Genomic DNA, 6,564 nt, shown 5'->3' with positions numbered 1-6,564 from the left:
AACCTGACTATCACTGATTGTTAGTATTGCAATTTAAATCCATATTGGGAAGTATGAATTTTGTATTTGGAAACATTTTGTAAATTGACTAATTGTTAATTACACTTAAAGCTTTTTGTGGAAGACACAAGCATTCTATATATGTGTGTGTGTCTTAATAGTCCCGGAACTATCAATTATCTCGCGAAATTTACAGATCAGGGAAACAAAAACAACACGTGTTAAATATTTGGAAGGTTGTCCAATGATACAAAACGCAACCCCTATCCCTACTTCCTTCAGAGCTACGGGAAGTGACTTTAAAATTTTAAATGTGAACCCACATTTCTTATTGCACATTTGAATTCTGCAGAAAAAAATGATAAATGATTTGACCCAGAATGAAGACAGGCACATCACGGATGGCGCTTGAATCGACATACAGAAAAGCGAGCAAGAAAACGTTATGAAAATATCGATTATCACTCCCGTAGTCTGTGGTCAACTGCTTAACTACTGGAGTCCTGTTTCAGAGGTCTTGAGTTCTATTTGTTTTCCAATTAAAAATTTTATACATTTTAATTTCAATTAATACTTTATTCAAGTAATACACAATACAAATTTCGATAATTGTTTTGCAAACTAGCTTTATGAATTGGTAATTAGTAATAGGTTATCATGATTAGAGGTCATAGAGTTATTTACAACAAAACCAAACCATTTTTATTGCAATTTGTATTTTCTTGCAAACTAATAAATTACGGATAAATACAATATTTTTATCAAGTCAAAATGTATTAACTTATTATCTGAGTAATAAAAGGTAGACATAAAATTGTTACTTTTCGCGCCAATTGAAATTATGATCTCTGATTCCGTAGGCCAATACGTGAACCTTATGATGAAATAGCACGGGCCTGCCGACCCACATTTTCATAATGTTTTGGTTAACCTTCTTTGCTTATATAAGTGCTTATTCACGTCTTGTGCATAGCCCCTCCCCGAAAAGAATTCCAAATACCCCACTGTATATTGATATCAGTAGATATATTATTGTTACCACAGTCGTTGTCCAAAAAGTGTTCTTGGTGCTTCTTGTCATTATCACTGAACAGTGTGCGAATTACGAGCTGAATAAAGGAAAATTCACTTTGGTAATGCTGGATTTGTGGTATAACCAGGAGCGTCATTTCAAACAACAGTTGCATGGGAAACAATAATAGTTGTAGCCAAGGGCGTCACTTACGAGAGCAAGAGAGGACAATTTCCTCCCCTCACAAGAGTTTAAGAAATACATATACTTTAATCAATAGTCTATTAATATACTAGTACAAAACATGAAAGTCTTATGTCGGCGGTCCCTGAAGTAAGATCTCAAATTATGCCTCTGCTTGTAGCACATATCCAGTATTACCAAAGGGGATTTCCCCATCATATCCCTTGTAATTCGCACTGTTCACAGATATGGATACGAAGCGACAAGAATATTTTTTGCACAACGACTGTGGTAACCATAATATATCTATTGACATTAATAAACAGTGGCGTATTTAGGATTTTGTTTCGGGGTGGGATCAAACACAACACGTGAATTAGCACTTACGTTTTTCCTTTTGGGTGCCGACAAATTGTAATGAAAATGTGTATGTACGCAATTTATTTCGAGGGGATTGAGCCCAATCTTCACCCCTTAATTACGCCACTGCCAGTATATTTACGTTTATAACTGATTTGAAAATTGTTATTGTTGTATGCATTATAAACCTATAGTGAATAAATATTTTACTTGTAGTTACAAATGGCTATTTATCAGTTACAACAGAAAAACGACTCAAACAGGACCTTTTGGGCATAAGGTATAGATATTTCTCACTCTCGAGCACCTTGACCACTGAACTACGATTACTACGCTTCAATTGATTCGTTTTTAGTCTTTACGTGTATAATATACGCTCAGTATTTGATTAAAACTAAATGAGTTTTGTATTTTGTGTTTTAAAAAATCTGCAATGTTGATAAGGTAGTGAATACAATGATATAATTCCCTGCGAGTCCTCAATTATATATCCCTGTGTCTTGCCAATCTATTTGATTATTAACAAGCTAATCTTTTGAGGGACAAGAGAGGGCTCTTTATTTAGGCGAGCCAGAGTAATTAACGCTTTAGGTGAATGGTTAGCGTGGAGATTTCCTAGTTTTCCAGTCGGGGTTCGATTCGCGCTCTCTTCGTTTACAATTTTCCCTATATTTCATTTACAAGGCTGAGCTCCAGTTGGTTGTTGCTAAACGAAGATAATCTCCAGTGGAGAAATTCACTGATGATGTAATCCTGAAAATAAAGGGAGAAAAATGAATGGTGAAAACGAGTTACAGAGTTAATTCTGATTGTGGTTCTATATTTGATATTATCCCTTAATATCGTGCATTCTAAATTGTTATTTGACACTATATTCACCCCTTTTCTCCTTGTGTCTCAATGTGTAAATTTTCACAAATACTATACAAATCAGGAACCTTCAGTTATACTTGCAATCTAAGGGGAAATACACTTAGAACGGATAAGTTCTAAACTCATTTGAGTGTTATGGAATTTTGCATTTTTAATATTTACAAATAAATTACTGCATACCAATATTTAGCCCTCTCAAAAGTCATTTAACGAATAATGAAAACGGATAAGTTCTACTTTCGTAGTATTATAAGTATCAATCAGTGGCACCGGAACCAAGGAACTGATGCCCTGTTAGACCCCCAAATTTTTCATTGGATGCTGGGCTCTTCCCCCGAATAATCGTTTCATATTTTAATTGATTTGTAGGTAGGACTACTGTTAATAGTTTCAAAACTCAGCGCAAGGCTTTGTGTTTACTTACAGAAACGACCTACTAAATATACCGCATAATCCATCCGTATATTATTTGATATGCGTATATGTATATCATTTGAAGTAAGTTAAGTTGTTTATAATCCCTCATTTTAGCTAATTATAAGATTATTTAAGTGTCCTGACTGTTATCTTCTCATCGGCGCCTGTGGTGTCCGTATATTTTTTCTGGTATTGTGCTGTTTACTGTGAGTACAAGTACCGAAAGACTCCCTTTTGTCATTTCGTCAGTAAGCGTTTCTCTCCAGTTCTGCACAAAAACACTCTTTACGATTTGTGCTTTTAACAGTTTTAGGCAACTTGAGTCTGCTGTGCTAGCTGTAATTTATCTATGTGCAGGCGTTAGTTGGGTTGCCTATTCCACCGACTTTGTACATCAAGAATTTCTGTCGCCCACTGTATATACTACAGGGTGGTGATAATGGAATTACTTATTGTGATTGCGACGTGATAAAAGACCAATAAAGAAGTTATCAATAGTATATCTTAATATTGCTACCATAAAGTGATGTAATAAATTTTCGTTTCGATTGATAAATAATTTAAAATTATTTAATCTCCCTACTACCGTGGGGTCCTATATGGCCGCAAGCTAAGTTTAACAGTGTGTAAGTCGCGTAATATATTACATTAAAAAATGAAAAACATTGGATTTTCATGTTTGCTTTGGATCTTCAATTTGGGCATTGTGATATTTTTTGTGTGTATGTGAGCGCAAGTTTCTCTACTTCCTGCACCGAGTACCATTGGCGTCATATAGGACCACAGCAATTATTAATAACTTTTGTATTTTTCCGATACGTGTCACTGATTATTCGGTGTGAAACTTGACACAAGTCACTCTTCAATTGTTTTCTCGAATGTATAAGAAGCACCATGGCATCAAAAAAACTATCTTGCGAAGACGTAGAAAAAAAATTGCATGAAGAAATCACTGATTCTGACTTTTCGCCAGAAGATCCTGCAAGTGATGATGTTTCATTTAGTGACGATTGTGAAATAGATGAAATTTTGGACTATAATGATATAGATGAATACGATTCAGATTCATATCTAGATTCTGAAGATGAGTGTATGCTTCAAAGAAGCAAAACTGATACCTCAACATCTGCACTTACAAGTAAATATATTCTAATGGACTTCTACTTTTGTTGCATTTGTATTTTTGTCAATCATTGTTGTCAATTGATTTTATTATTTTATGGAAATGGTAAAATACAGTCCGATATACTTTCATGTAGTATAAAAATCTAAAATAATGATTTGCTTTGTTTTGATTGACGGCTCAAGATTATGCTCTGTAGACTAAAGGGGACGTAGATGTACTGAGTGTAGGGGAATCCGAACCAATTTCTTCATTCAATTGTACTCCTACCAGGAATAGAACCCGGCCCTGGGTTGAAAGTAAGTGTGCTAGCCTCTAGATCCAGCGGGGTCCTGAAAAAATGAGAAATAGCTCCTAGTTGAAATCGTAGCCTTGCAATATCTGCTGTATTTCTTGTCCTGATCTATTAGTTTCCTGAACTTTCATGAAAGACACATTTCAGAATTGTTCTTTCATTTGATAATATGATTCCCCTTTTCGTTATTTCCTTTTTCCCATCCTTATTCAATATTGTAGAAAAAGAAATTTGAAAAGAGTCCACGGTTATTCCACCTAGGCTAAAGGTGACAACGATAATGAGAATACATGAAATGGCTGATAGAAGAAAGTGGGAGAAAACGGATGAACCCCAAGAAAACCCATACACACTGTGTTTATTCACCACAAATTACACTTGACGCGAGCTGAGATTGAACCAGCAGTCTCAGGCACCTGAGATGAACATGCTACCAATGAGACACCGCGGCACATTATTCAATGTTGTGTTTCTGAATAATCCATTAAAATTGTTCCTAATGAGCACGATTGACTACGATGATAAACATATATCTATCCTTGTTCTGATTTTGATTCTGATTTTTGTTAGTCATCTTATATTAGTGCAATGTTGATTTTCCCTTTCTTTTATCTGATGAATCTGCATTTTCTTTTCAAGTCGAAGAATGGGCAATAAATTTGCAATAGTAAACCACTAAGGACTTCTCAGGATTCAGTTACCGTCTCTAAGACTCCGTTTTGCAATATTATCAAGACTGGAAGCAGGCCTTACACGTCATCGTATCAGGAATGTGGATACTGTTCAATTTCCTTTCGAGACTTTATGAGACCCAATATTCTTGAAACTATTTTGTAATGGACAAACAAAGGATACCCTATTACATATGGATATAAATGGGCGTATGTTGATAAGGGTGAACTTCAGTGTTTCATATTGCTTCTAATACTGGCGGAAGTATAAAAAGCACACAATGAATGTATTACAGATTTGTGGAATTAAAGAAGATGACAGTACTATTTCCAACAAATCAATGTGGAGAAATAGATTTACACAGATACCTTGATACTTCCGGTTCAATGACACTGAACAATGAGGCAAAAATCATAGTTCGGACAAATTATTTCCAATTAGAGACGCTTTTGATGCATTTAGAAGTACGTTACAGGACGCTTATATAGTGGGTAACAATACTATTGATGAAAAATTAGTCATTTTGAGGACGCTGACCCCTCCGCCATTAGCTTCAGTGCTCTCAACGTTTTCATCATTTGGTTTTCACTCAATCCTGAATGGAACAGCAGAAGTACTTACAGATGGAGAATATTTCATCTTGAACTAGCTAAGTCTCTAACTACACAAAACCGACTTCGGTATTCAGAGTTCCCGTGTATATCTTCAGAAGCCAATAAATATCGAAAACGTGGTCGTTGTCATTTCTGTAAGCGGTATGTTATGCAAGACATATGCAATGATGCAAAATATACATATATAAGCAACACTCAGTTATTCTTTGTGTAAAATGTGACGACTAAAACGACAGTATAATTTTGTACAAGTTCTTTCGTGAGTAGTTTGTTTCTTGGAGATCAAAATTTCCTGATCCAAAAAAACATTACTTTGCAGGTAAACAAAAATTTAGAGAACTGTTTTAGAATCGAATTGTATGTCTAAAATAGGCAATTAGACTGGACAATTCAGCTTTACTACTAATCATCATCCAAATTATTAAGTTTCCCTATATGTATACCTGTACTTAATTTATATAATTGCACTATGTTATCAATTTATCAACACATTAAGTATATTACGTGACCAGAAAAGCTAAGTTAATAACAATGTATAAACAAACACGATAGAATGTAAAAGTAGGCACCATTAAATGTTTTTTAAACAAAGAAGGCTGTGTTTCTTCAATAAATGAAATGGGGTAACCAGTGACCCCAACGGTATTCAGTGTAATGACAAAATTCCAGTAGTAGCAGGATAAATTAATTTTATTTTAAATTATTTTCTATATGCAGTTGTTACTGTAATAACTATTGTACAGGGTGTCCGAGAAGTCCTTCCCTGATTACAGAAATTGATAACTCAGGCTAGAAATAAGATAGAAATATGAAACTGGTGTTGAATTGTTTACAAACTATAAAAGTTTTTGTCTGTGTTAGGTTTGTTCTGTTCTGTTTTACCAAGTCTCAATTTTGTTTGTTCTAGATTTGTAGGACGTAAGTAAGAAGCCCAAGAAGCCATTCCAACCAACCATGAGAAGGCACAGTGTGTCCTGTGGTACCATGAGACACGATCACCAACCACGGTGTAGAG

Source organism: Thermobia domestica, chromosome 14, assembly GCF_964235325.1.
Source record: "Thermobia domestica chromosome 14, izTheDome1.hap1.1, whole genome shotgun sequence".
Taxonomy (NCBI): Eukaryota; Metazoa; Arthropoda; class Insecta; order Zygentoma; family Lepismatidae; genus Thermobia; species Thermobia domestica.
The sequence above is the reverse complement of the archived record's forward strand: the minus strand, read 5'-3'. Positions refer to the sequence as shown.